General features: G+C 45.6%; 1 long non-coding RNA gene across 1 annotated transcript; it reads left to right on the forward strand.

The window, feature by feature from the left end:
• The first annotated feature begins 544 nt into the window (after window positions 1-544).
• On the forward strand, window positions 545-8,458 carry LOC140660229 (uncharacterized). Its single transcript, XR_012045360.1, has 3 exons — window positions 545-630; window positions 1,306-1,506; window positions 7,657-8,458. It is a non-coding gene; the product is annotated as an uncharacterized lncRNA (long non-coding RNA).
• Window positions 8,459-9,163: the final 705 nt, after the last annotated feature.

Raw genomic sequence — 9,163 nt, forward strand, 5'->3', positions numbered from 1 at the left:
CAAAACTAATAGCTAGTCTGCCACCCAGCTCATCCTCGCAACTCATTCTTTTGCCAAGCTGCACATCCTTGTGAATAGGCAGCTAGGAGATTTATATATAAAGCAGTAATATGGATCTGCCTCTGATCTTGAGTATAAATCAGGGGTAACTTCAATGAAATTCAGCAGGAATAAAATGGGTATTTGTTATAGAGGAACCGAGACATTCTGTACAAAATATACAAACAGTACTTACAATAAAGTTTGTAATTCAAGACAATAAAATGGTGTGAGATCTTGGCTGCCTGCACCTTACACTAGACTTCTCTCTTGGCATGACTGTATTACATTATAATAATTCAGTTTTTCTGGACTAATTTCCTTGCATAGTAGGCTATAAATAATCATTATTGGTATTGCAAGGAGGCTGTGGGTTCCTGAACAACCGTGACTGTATTCTTAATTTGTCAGTTACTGATACAATGCATCTGTTTTTCTAATTATTTTAATGATGTTTTATATGCAGAGGAAAGAATACAAAATTACTTAATTTTTTTTCTTTGTAGATTCATGGGCTAATTGGAGGACAGCCCACCTGTGGCTCTCTCTTGTGTTTGTAAATCCTGGGTCTGGACTAATGTGATACTCGGGGTAAGCATTTTGTGTATCTGGTTTAGCAGTGTAAGACCCTAGCCCCTAGCTACTCTCTGCAGACGATACCAGTATGTTACCAGCATCCCATGGGGCACATCTTATTACTGGAGGAAGATTCTCAGCAATAAAAATGCAGTTTTATCCTTCTCAAAGTGCCCCTTGCCAAAGTCAGCCAAGCATCCAGAAGCACTTACTCTGAGTGATGCATCATTAATATTCTGCTAACTTGCTAAGCGTGCAAGGCAGACAGTGTCTTTCCTGAGGTTTCAATTTCTAGAATGTCCAAGTGTTGCTACCCCCATTTCTTTTGGCCCAGCCATGCCCTCATGGATGTCCAGGGCCTGACAGCTCTAATTTCATAGAAGTCAGTGGACCTAAAAGATAAGGTATTGATGTAGGAGGGAGTTGAATCAGGCCTGTGGAAGAGTCCCGCTGATTTCAGTGAACTGAGCTGTGGTCTTGAGAGCCAGGTGCTTTAATAACTTTGTTCTCAGGTGTCCAACTAAGTCACCATGCTATAGGAAGGGAGCGCAGCTGCCTGATGTGGGATGCCGCATGCTGATGGGTGGCCCAAAACATAGTCATTGCCAAAGTGAGCTTATTTCCTCTCGCAGATCCAGTCTGAAGGGCTCCTGATGCAGTTCTGCTCTCCTCTTCTGCCTCTCCCCAAAGGAATGCAGGTCTTGACCACACACACTGACAATACAGGACCTCTGCCTTGAACTTTGTGCCTCGGACTTCAGCTTTGTGAGCCCTTAGACGGCCCTTCTGCAGCTGCATCAGGCCACACACAGTTGCAAGTCTCTGCTGGGAGGTGACAGGCACAGAGCTGGCACTGGATCTGTGAATACTTATCCTCTGCAAAATCAACAGGTGAGCATAATCCACTGGTAGCCTAAGTGCTTTCGTTTGGCTTAGCACTAGCCTTGAGTAGGGAAGAAGTGTGCATGCAGCTGGCACTGGTCTCAGGAGGCAGTGACCACCTGCAGCCTAAGCTCTTTCACACAGCATAAGAAGCCTTGTCCTGAAGTGCTGGCTCTCCAGGAGCCAAAAGGGCTGTGGAGTCAGTGCAGAAGAGGCACGAAGGGGTGTCTTTCAGATTTGGTATCAGTGATAGGCAATGTTGTAAAGTCTGGGATTGCCAAAGAGTTAGACCCACCACAAACAGAATACGACATTGTGGAACATCGGTGTCTCGCTCTCCTGCGCAATCCCAGCTGGAAAGGCTTTCCAGGACAAATGGAAATGTGGCCCCTGGACTTGTTATTATGATTACAAAAAAGCCTCAGGCATCCAGGCTCTGGCCTATTTGACCAGTTGCTATGTGCTTCTGAGGATGCTCTGCTGCCTTGTCACTAGAAAGCAAAAGCAGTTTCGTGCCCAACAGGCGATAGATTTTCCTCTTTTTTTTTTTTTGTTGGTCTCCTCCACTGCCTTCCCCTGCAAAGGGGGAGCGAAGGGGTGGTGCAGCCTGTGGGTTTTAACTGGACACCATCCCTTTAATGTGGAGTTGTGTTTTTCTTTCAAGGCCAAAAATAAATGCTAGTGAAGGAATAAACAGACGTGAAAAGAAGGCTCGGACACTTGGAAGACAAGACTGCTTTGTGTTTCCCAAAGCAAAGAGCCTGTTCACAAGGAGGTTACTCTTTTAGAAAAACACATGAGTTCTGTGACACTGCCAAGGTCAGTAGGTGCCCAGCAGAGCAGTGGGCATTCAAGGCAGACATGCTTTGGGAGAGGGGCACATTTTTCTCCCACTCCAAAGTATTTTCAAGTATATTAACGGACAGGAGAGAAATTTGCTTTGCTCTGCCATTTCATTTATTTCTACAGGGTTTGAACATGCGCCAGTTTGCCAGTGGAAGATAGCTTCCGTCTATCTTGGATGGCAACATGGCGTTAGTGCTGTGGTAGTGTCACTCACGCTGTTCTGGGAAGCAAGGGCAGTGCTGCTGCTGTTCTGCAGCTGAGGAAGCAGCTAAAGTGAGGACGCGTGTCACGGGCGGGGTCCCAGAGGGATTCTCAAGGGAGTGAGGAAAATCAGTGAGCGGGTAGGTGGCCCACTGCTGAGGTGCAGAGCCCACTTTCAATACAGATACCCTGTGACAGTAAGGCCTGGATTTTTAAAGGGTCTTAGGTGACTAGTACATTTTTCCAGAGTGTTTTGAGGGCAGGGCTCCTCTTTTCTAATGTTGGCCTTGTACAGCCAGTCTCAGCTAGGCCTTTGCTGCCTGTCTTGGCTGTGTGTCTGGGATAGGTCGATCTGCAGTCTGGATGTGCTCTGCTTTCTTCAAGAACGAGACAGAATTCAAAGCAAATAGCTTGGCACAGACACCTACTTTTCAAGTGAGCAAGGTTAGACTGCTGCAGTGATCTCAGTGGGGTTAGGAAGCTTTGTACTTTACCTTAGGTGCTTAACTAATTCCTCATACAATGCAGTATCTTCTGAAATGTGATCTTTAGGCTCTTTATGTCTCAGTTGTCTGTAAAATGAAAATGCTAGTTAATACTGAGAAGTGTTACGGTGATATGGAGTCTCACACACACAGAAAGGCAAGTGCAGTTCTTTTACTATCTCTAAAGCACCAAGCTGTGAGTCATCCAGAGCCTCTGAAGACTCTGGTTAAGAAGCAGGAGCTTTTAAATGTACCTCATTAGGGCTGAATCTCCAGCACTGTCTGTAGTCACACACCAAACATATTCATCTCAAAAAGGGCAAATGTTGAGAAATTAAGGGAACTAATTAGTGGAATCAACTGTACTGAAGGGCTGAGGAGTTGAATGTGATGGAAACTGGATTCCAAAACTAGCTGGAACACGCAGGAGGATGAACCCTGAAGGGAAACAGTCCAAAAGTGGTGGGATAAATAACCAGCCCCAAACACATGGGGGGAGTTAACTGAGAGCAGGGAAGGAATGGGCAGAAGATCTGATCAGCAAGAGCGTGTTCAGTTCACATACAGCCAGGGATTGAAATCAGATGTCTGGAGGGGAACTACTGCAGGGAACGACCACCTGCTTTGCTCTTTGATGGAACCTATCACCCCTGCCACAGGGCTGACTAAGCAGCTTACGCAGCAGGTCCTGAACAGCCATCGTGCCAGTGACGTGTTCAGTCCAGCAGTTCTGGACCTGCTTTATGAGCTGTTCTGTCATCGTTGCCACAAGGGCGGCATCAGAGAAGAGTGGTGGGGCAGAAGGCTGGAGGCAGCATTTGCCTCAGTCATCCGATTTTAATTTGCTGAGGTCAGGAAATGTAGGGGTAGAATGAGAAATGTCAAAAGTAAAGTTGTGAATTATACTTAGAAAAGGAAATTAAACAGATGGCAGAAGGTTTCAGCTAGATAAATAAAAAAGAGAAAAAGAGGAGAAATGTGGTCATTATGTAGTGAGAATGGGGTTGAGATTAGACCAGTCTACATATGGTCTACAAATGAATTAAAAACACTTTGCCTACATTTTCAGTAGAGGTGATCGTATTGAACAGCGGGGCAAAGACAGGATTTCTAGGAGGAACATACATAAGGGAATGAAAATTATCACATGTAAGACGGAAGGAAAAGCTTAAAGAATTCAGTGTGCTCAGATCAAGGTGCACTGGCAGATTTCCATCCCAGGATTTGGAAAGAACTGGCACATTAAAGGAGCTCAGGTTAACCTCATATTTCTCTTTGATGACTGACTTTTTTTTTTTCCTAGACAAATGAAATACAGGTGATTTACTCTACCCAGACCTGAGTTAAGAATCTGATATTATACCACATGGGAAATTACTAGTTGAAGTTGAGAAGATGGGGATTAGTGTGGACGGCAAATGCAGAACTGCTAAAGCAAATGACAAGGAGGAAAGGAGAAATGCGGGACAGCAGCAGTTAATATGGCACTCCTCAAGGGTCAGTCCTGAGCCCAGTCTTACTTGTTTCGTTAATGACTCTGGCACAGCAGTAGGAATGTAGTAAAGAAATCTGCTGAGGACACAGGCTTTGTTAATACACAGGAGGATCAGAACATCAATCAGCAATAACGGAATGACAGAATTTGTCTGAAATAGAATAGACAAAGTATAAAGACATGCAGTTAGTTAGAAATTAATAACTAGAATATCACATTACTCGCTTGGGAATGACAAAAGCAGGGTGGTGGAAAAAAAACATGGAGAATTACTTGCTTGGAGGTATAACTGTGAGCCACTGATCTGATATGGAAAGGCAAACACAATCCTAGAAGATACAGGTTCACTCATGTTCAAGGAAGATTAGCAGGTACAGAGAAGGGCATTGAGGATGATCAGAGGGTTTAGAACAAGAGGAGACTAGAAGAGCTTCATTTGTTTAGTTTCTCAAAACAAAGACTAGAGGAGATAGGATTGTTTTCAGTAAATACATTTGATAGGTAAAGATCAGAGAAAAAAGAGAATTGTTTAAACTAAATTATGATGCTGGCACAAGAACAAATGATATTAAGGCTGGAAATTTAAAATGAAGTGCTGGAATAGCCTGCCAAAAAGCGTGATATGATGTAATTGACTGTAATAGTGGGAGACTGGATCAGTAATCCAGAGCCTTGTGTTCCTAGATAACTTCTTTACGGGTAGGGAGTCAGCCATGGTGATGGTTACATGCAGGGAATTGAAAAGAATGGCCTAGACCAACACCACAAATGTGTTCCCAGAGATGGAGCAGTGTGGTAAATGACTGAGACTCGCATTGTCTCTACCAAGTAGTGGTCTCTTTTTTACGAAGAAAGCTAAGGCAAACTGTGCTATGAAGTGCCAGCTGTATTATAGAAACAGTACCACTAAAACATTGTACTGTGGGTTTGAGCTCTTGCTTTTTACCCAAAAACATCACCATCTTTCACCTCCCAAGCCTGAGTCTACATAGTTGAAACAACGCCTTCAGGAACTGCTGTCCTGACGCTGGCAGTGTCACTGCCTTGCCTCCATGCAGCCTCCCTGGCTCTCACCTGGGAGCTGGAAGCAGGCGATGCGCTCAGCTCCTGGGCCCTTTCCTCTTCCGATGTCCCGTCAGTCAAAATGCCCGGCCAAGGGATAATGCTGTACATCTTCATAGAGAAACATGCAGTAGACAGGGTTTTGGCAAAGTGGGCACTGGCCTCTAACAAGCCCATCTTTAATGAAATTTGTAGACAGATACATGCCGCAGTAATGCCCCTGTGGCAGCAGGAGTTCCCCTGACCTTGGGGCATTGAACCGGGTGATCCCGCAGGCCTCTCGGGAGGTCTGGGAGCGACAGCCGGTGCCCCCGGCCAGGGCCAGGGGCTCACAGGGCTACTCTGCTCTTAGCACAGGCCAGGAGCCCGGGGCTAGGAGCTCTGCACTGCTTGTGCGAGCGCAAGAAAATGTAACTGGCCAGTCATCAGGTTTGGAAATGGCGGGGGGAAAGGAGGCTGATACTGAAGCTTTTACTTCAACAGCTAAACTGAGGTCCTTCCCTCCTCCTCCCCTTATGGGAACTGGCAAACTCAGCTCTTTAATGGTACAAGCTCATCTCAGCCTTGCCTATAAATAGATAAATGAGATTCCTCCTGTCCCAGTGAGTAATTCTGACATCCTCCCGTTGCCTCGCAGAGAGCTGAGTCACAGGCATTCTGCACTCCAGTCTCTGCATTACTTACATGGTCTCAAAGGAAATTTTAACACATCCAATGAATCATCAGGGATTGGATCATGTTTAAAGTTATTCCATTGGCATTTCCCTTCTATTGTAGCAAGTCTGCCAACACCTAAAACTTCAGCTAATCTGGACTCAAAATGCATTGAGGAAATAGCATGTTGACATATACAGCTACTAATAAAAATAATAAAAAAAGGTCCTTTTAAATCTGCATCAATAAACAAGTGACCCTTAGTGGATTGCTTTAGCGCTTTGGACCTGCTAATTTTGTCAGACTGCTTCCTTGTTTTGTAGCTGCTTATTTAAAGGAACTCAAAGTTTGAAATGTTTTAATATTCAGTCGTTAGGCCCCTAATTTAATCTCCTGCAGGTCTCCTGCCAAAATATTATTTGCACTGAGATGAAGCTTGCAGCCCCATGCTCATTCTCTCACAGAGACACACACATTCCTGCTCTTACCCATGATAAAAATAAAATGCCTGCAAAGCAGAGGCAAAACCAGAGCAGTGTTAAGTACAGAACACAGGGCACTAATACGCTGCTGTACAAGACGCTGAGCTCCAGCCTGAAGCAGTATCTCCTGATGGGGCATTTTCACTTGTTACCTTTTCTTCTCCCAGATGGTACAGTGTGGTCTGATCGGCTTAGAGGCAACACAGCATTTGAAATCGGAGTATGTCTCTCTGCCCCTCAGAAAACAGCTGGAAGAGTGGAAAATTCTCCAGCAGAATTTGGGAGCTGTGAAACAAATATAATAATATTTCTCTCTGTTGGTTTTCTGGCTTGCCTTTTGTATCTTAGAACTGGTTGGGACATTTCACTCATTATTACCAGACTCAGTTTCAATGAGTGAGAAATGCTAACATTTGCTGGTTTGCTGCTGTGGTTTAGTATTCTTAGACCTAAAACCTGGCTTGTTCTTTTGATAACCCTAGGAAATCTGTGTCTTATTTAAATAACATTTTTCTAGTACCTTTTCATCAAGCAATTCTCTGCCTGTGCATAGATTGTTAACAAGCGTTTGTTCAACACATTCCAGCATGAGCTGCAGTTGCTCCATGAGATACTGTGTCTTCTGCTCCGAGGCTCATCGGGTTACTTATCAGCCCAGCACAGCCTTGGTTGCCAGCTTTCTGCCAGCTGATAACTATACAACAGTATTGGGAAAAAAAAATCAGTTCTGGCTCTGCCAGCGGAATTGGATATAATTCAGCTACCTGTTGACAAATGATGATTTGTTTAACAGCATAAACTATAATATTTTTATAGCTGACAGTTTTCACCCTCCTCTGCAGCTGGAAAAACCTGGGGAATTCCCAGACGTTCCTCACTTGTGTCCTTTTCAAGTTTTCTTATAGTAATGCCTTGTACTGTTGTCTCTGTGCAGGAAATGACATCCTTAATGGGCACATCAGTGGTGTCAGCATGATGCTGGAATAGGGCAGCTGCATTAATTGGTGCCACTCAGCTTCTTGGTTGGCCTCCTTCCTGCAGCAGAAAACCCCACTGGACGGTCAGGCTGTAGAGATGCTCAAGGACAAGTCAGAGGCCTGACAACAAGCCAGCGTTCCTGTAAAGCATTAATCACCCTGTGCAGGGCCGGGGAGTGGGAACGGGGAGAGGGTGCACTCTCCCTCAGCACACACATGTTTTCTATCTAAGCTTTGTTTCAGCTGGATCTTTCCCACTAGCGCATCCTTCTTTAACACCTTGTACTCATTTATTGCGAGGCTGTTTAGCAGCACAAATCAATTAAGTACTGCAGAAACCCACTGAGACAGACAGAGGTTCCTATCTCTGGTTCAGCCAGGGTGGGAGGCGTGCAGAGGTTAAGCCCGTACTTTTTGCCACACAGCGAGCAAGGGTGGAGCCTGAAGCAGCCCCCAGCTCACCTCCTGCCTGGGTTTCAGCCTTTCCCAGCACCCTCAGTGCGGCTCCACCATGCCGAGCCTTCCCTGCTCACAGCTGCTGCTGGAGCTTTCAGGGCCCTGTGGAGCTTCTTCTCTGGCATCAAATAGTCATGCTGCCAGAGGGTGCCAGCCTTGCTGCAGTGCTCCAGTGGCCTGCCGAGACTGGCCAGCAAGGCCTTGCTAATGGGGCTATTCCTCCAGGGCTTGGCTGAGCCAGTCCCGAGGTGCCCAGCTCTGTGCCGTAACTGGGACAGGGTAGAGTCGGGGCCTCTGAGCTCACCTACATTTATCCTGCAAGATCTGCCATCAGGAGATTGCCTGCTCCTGCCAAGGGAAGTCACTACTCAGCGGTACGGCTAGCCACTGGCCAGAGGACCAAACCCCAGGCAGGGGTTTAAGAAGTAAAAGTCAAAAAATGTGAACAAGAACAGAGTCAGATAAACTGAGAGGCTTTAAAATAATTGTTCGGCTGGCCTTGTTCCAGCTGCAGCACCAGGCTTAGCGTGCAAGTGTGAGAGCTCACTGTAACGTCTTCAGGCTGCCTGCCCTGCAGGTAGGCTGGCTGTGGGGATATACCACTGCTCTGGTTCAGGTTGGGTTAGAGCTACTTATATACATCACACACTTTGGAAATAGGAGCCAATAATTCAAGCCACATGACATAGATGATCCACAACATAAAGGGAAATAAAGCCTAACCAACCAGTTCCTGCTCCTGCCTTTAAAATGTGTTTGGCCAAACTGTACTTCATGCATGTCTCTCAGGAGGGCCAGATTCTGTAGGACATGTCCTCAGCTCACAGAAGGAGACCATTAATCATTACTGTGCCTTGGTCCCTGGCTATTTTAATCACTGTTAAAATACACATGCAGTTCCCACTCCTAAAAATGGAATTTGACTCCAATGCACGTGCTTTCCTTCAGCTTCCTTTCCCCAATTAAGAGCAAGCTGTAACTACTTGGAAGTGCACATGCTGGAATCCA

Source organism: Ciconia boyciana, chromosome 16, assembly GCF_034638445.1.
Source record: "Ciconia boyciana chromosome 16, ASM3463844v1, whole genome shotgun sequence".
Classification (NCBI taxonomy): Eukaryota; Metazoa; Chordata; class Aves; order Ciconiiformes; family Ciconiidae; genus Ciconia; species Ciconia boyciana.